The following is a 4,611-nucleotide window of genomic DNA, read 5'->3' as shown; positions in this document are numbered from 1 at the left end:
ATAAATATAGATATACTATCCCCAAGCATATCACTTATCACTCACTTTTCATTGATATATTAGTAATAATAGCTCTTCATTTAATACTTGTTGTTGTTTGTTTCTGCGCATTCGTCAGATACAATAATGTACACGACATTACGCGCATTCGTCACTGGCAAACCGATGATTGGTTGCTTAGTTAGTCGCTTGAATGGCTATGTGCCCCGCTACACAGTTGACCGCTCGTATGCGCTGCGCATTAGAATTATGTAGTTACTTAGCATTTGCTTTTATATATTTAGCTTTTAATATTCATAGCGAGAGCGAGAATAGAATGAACGATAAGCAATCGTAAGCAGTTTTAGCGTGTTGCGGTGAAGTGAGCATTCTTGATTTTTGTGACCAATTGTCAGGATGGCCGAGTGGTCTAAGGCGCTGCGTTCAGGTCGCAGTCTACTCTGTAGGCGTGGGTTCGAATCCCACTTCTGACAAATGAATTTTTGGCGGATTTTTTATTGTACATATTGCAATATTATTATATTATATTATTAGTTTCTTCAAGCGATAATTAATCGATTATAAACAATATCGTTGCAAAAAAAAAACAAAATGTGGCGATAAAAGGAACTAATGATACTAGTAATCGCATACAAATGTTGGTGAACTGGAACGGAATTACACCCAATTAAAAAGAAATTATATATAAAATATGAAAAATACTTATTCAAATTTGGCGGCTTTTTGCTAATTGCTATTAAATCAATTAAATTAATAGAGGATTCTATGAAGTACTAGAATGCTTCGATGTCTTCACGGTAGCTTGAATTTTGAATTTCTTCAGAACGTTTATGCAAAATTTATGACTAATTTAGTTATCCACTGCCTTTTTATTTTACAACATAATTATACATATAGTACATACAATAAGTCTAAAAGTTTTATTGATACAAATTTAAAAGTACCTACCCTGTTTTGACTTTATTATTATTATTTTTTTTGTAATAACTTGACCACATGCTCTTAATTAATGAAATGACAATATTCAACATACAGCAGACAAATTGAAAAAATATTTATTGAAAATTCTTTGTAATTAAACAATAACTTTGAAGCAATTACTTTAACCAGGTGCAAGTGAAAAGTATTCAGTCAACCGTGAGTCTATTTTACTTTTGCTTCACGCCAAACATTGACATGTTTTCACATACATTGTTGCTTTTTTATACTCTCGTAACATGTTGCAACAGAGTATAATAGTTTTGTTCGCCTAAACGAAATAGATATAGAGTTATATAATATATAAATACTAGTATATATATATATAATATATGTAAATGATCTGATAGACGGGACCAGTGGAGTTGAAAGTTGAAAGAACATCTTTGGTTTAAACGTTTTTTATAAGTGGGCGTAACCCCGTCCTCTAATTTTTAAACGGCTTAAAGTTACATTACTCATAAACTAACAAAGCCAAAACTTGCTGAGCAATAGTCTTTCTAGCATCTCCTCATACTGTGTGAAGATGGATGAAATCGTATGATAAAAAAGATTGTGTTGAAAACTACTAAAAGAGCTTCAATATTTCTCCTAGCGCCCATACTCCTAATCTGAGTATTTTCAAACTCTCGGTACACTTGATACCATATATCTGTATGGCTCAATTTGTGTGTTACTTACTATAAATCAGAAAACATCTTTTTCTGTCTATAATATAATAAATATGTCATGATGTCGAAAATAGTTGAAATCGAGTCAATGGGTAGTATTGTACAGTATTTTTACAAAATTTTGTCTATACCTGAAAATAAGTCACAGTCTTTGATCTGTGAAAATTACGAGAGTATAAAATGTTCGGTTACACCCCAAATTAGCTCTTCCTCACTTGTTTTCCATTTCTTTATCATTCATTGAAGAATTTATATATTGCATAACACAATTCCATTATTACAATTTTTAATCATTGCACTCAAGCAAGGTATGCACTTAATATAATATTTAATATATTTCAAAAATTTAATATGCTTGGACTGAACACATGATTAAATTATGTAAATGAAATATGAGCAATTATTATTGTGACATTTATTAGTAAGGAATAAACAAATTTTCTATACAATAGTAATATAATTTTAAATATTTAATTTTAATATAATTAAAGTTAATTAACTTATTTCCTAAATTTGCTTTAATTCAAAAAAATAGGAAAAATTTTTAAAATAATTGAACTACTAAAGTATTAAATTTAAGTATAAATCCGTAGTATACTTGTATATATCATATATATCATATCTGTAGTATATACCATATATGCTTATGTAGGGTGTTTTTTTGGATATATATAGTATATAATTTCCTAAAAAATAGCTGTCAAACCAGCTGTCAAAGTAAATAAATCACCACGCAAAGGCTTAAAAATCGTAAAAATTTATTTCTACAACTTAAACCAGTTATTGAATGGTCTGGTTATCATACGAAGGTATTATTGGTTCTACCGTCAATGCTGATGACTACAGGCAAATGATTGCGCTGCTATAATTGAAAAGCCCGAAGACGACATTAAGCCTAATAATAACCTAAGTGTCTCCACTTGCAGGCAGACACCCTTCGACTTCACCTTTCAACCAACCAGCCAACCATCATCGTATGGAGGAAGAATATTAATTCTAATGGCTTAAAAATGTAACTTAATTTTGTATTTAAATTAAGCACAAAATTACAGCTTCGACAAAGTTTGAGTTTTAGTATCGTCTGGAGAGGAGTTCAATGGTTATTGGTAAATTTAATATTCCCATTTGCAATTAAATCGTTTTTATGTAGATTATGCTCTTATCTTAATGCAAAAACTTAATTCCTTCTGTGTATGGTAATGTCTATTTTTCCTATTTAACAAGCAGTTCAACAAAACTTACGTTTTAATTTTTGTAAAACCCGCTACGCAGTACTTTTTACTCATTAGCCACTGAAGTTAGCAAAAACTAATGAAACTTGATTTGCTCAATATGCATCTTTATTGCTTCGCAAACAACTTGCGAATGCCTGCAAAAAGCTAACTTAAACCAACTTCCACGAAGTTAGACCAGAGTTTATGTTGAGAGTGCACAAATGTACGAAAATAGTTACACAATTAAAACACCTTACAATGATTTGGGTGAGTGATTTTATTTTTAATTAAATGAAAATTGCTTAACGTATTAACTCTATTACATAACAGTTACGAGCCGACTTCGATTAACCACTTCCCCACTTGGAATATTGAAGTTCCTTGTCACAAAAAATTATATAACTACAAGAAATTAGGATTCAGTAAAAATAATTTGTAGATACCTCGGTGAAGTGCTTTATATTATGTCAACTTATGGTGTTATTGAATTATGCTAATTGGTTGTTCGATTCACCATTCCATAAGTTTAGGAAAGATAGTTACCAGGTTTTGCTAGAGCTAATATAAATAAAACAAATAAAAGTTGTGAAAAATCTGTATTATGTAAACATTTGTTTAGTGTTGGCTCAATCTATTACAATCGACGCGTAATGGTATCTCTCTTACTTACTTCTCTCTTCTTCCAAATTCTTTACGTATTACGCTAATTTCATCTACTAGTCATACCTTAAACGCCGTCGGACGAATTTTCGCTGAGTATTGCCGCCGAGTAAAACACAATACGGTCGCTCAAAAATATTACAATAAATGGCGAAACCAAACATAAAAAATTTTAATATTGCCAACGCAGACATTTTCTTAAATTTTTTTGGAAAATTTTTCAGGTTTTTACTGAAAATACCTTTCTTTGATATGGTGATTCCATTTATGCCGCTGTGGTCGGCGATAAAATTAAAAATAGCTCTATCTCAAAAACCGTCATGGTGGACGAAATTCGCCGCCGACGTCGCCGAGTACGAAGAATATTCGTCGTCACCCGTATTGTGCTATTATGGTGCTTAGCTGTTTCTGATTTTCTCTCTCTTACACTTGATGCTACATTTGCTTACCACTTTCACACCTACAAACCTCTCTCTCAATCAGGCATACAAGTACATACTCTCTTCATGCAATATATTTCTAAATCCAATTGTTACCTTACATAACTGTCCGGCGGTAGGGTACTAAAATTCCGAGCAATATCATTGGATTTTTAATCACTTGCACCTCATTGAAGGAGAAAACATAAAATGTTAGTTTTGCCGCAAAAACACACACGCACACACACACTAATGTACGCATTTTTATTATTTAATGTAGTTACAGAGTTTTTGGCCTCTACCAAATTAAACCCTATAAATATGCAACGAAAAAGTTTGTTTTTCTTTTCACAGTGTTGCAGCGCATTTTGTATACCCATTACCTGCGTCTCCACCAAACCTACATATTTTCACAAAAATAAAACTTTCAACGCTCACAATACTCGAACCAGTACATAACCGTTGCTGACTATTACTTCATTGACATTGAATGGCTTTTTATGTTACAGCTGAAAAACTTTAGTTATTGTGCAAAAGCGCCAAGCAATGCGAAACAAATATAATCGATAGCAAAGAGAAGCAAAAAATAAGTTATATCCAATAAGCAACAGCGGGGAGCCGTTGCTAAAAAGAGTATGCCATTAATAATTAACGAACCTGAAAATCTCG

General features: G+C 31.8%; 1 non-coding gene across 1 annotated transcript; it reads left to right on the top strand.

Moving 5' to 3' along the window:
- The first annotated feature begins 390 nt into the window (after positions 1-390).
- TRNAL-CAG (transfer RNA leucine (anticodon CAG)) lies at positions 391-473 on the top strand. Its single transcript has one exon. It is a non-coding gene; the product is annotated as a tRNA-Leu (tRNA).
- Positions 474-4,611: the final 4,138 nt, after the last annotated feature.

Source organism: Bactrocera oleae, chromosome 2, assembly GCF_042242935.1.
Source record: "Bactrocera oleae isolate idBacOlea1 chromosome 2, idBacOlea1, whole genome shotgun sequence".
Classification (NCBI taxonomy): domain Eukaryota; kingdom Metazoa; phylum Arthropoda; class Insecta; order Diptera; family Tephritidae; genus Bactrocera; species Bactrocera oleae.
Note: the sequence above shows the minus strand (reverse complement) of the source record. Positions and strands in the feature narration are given on the sequence as shown.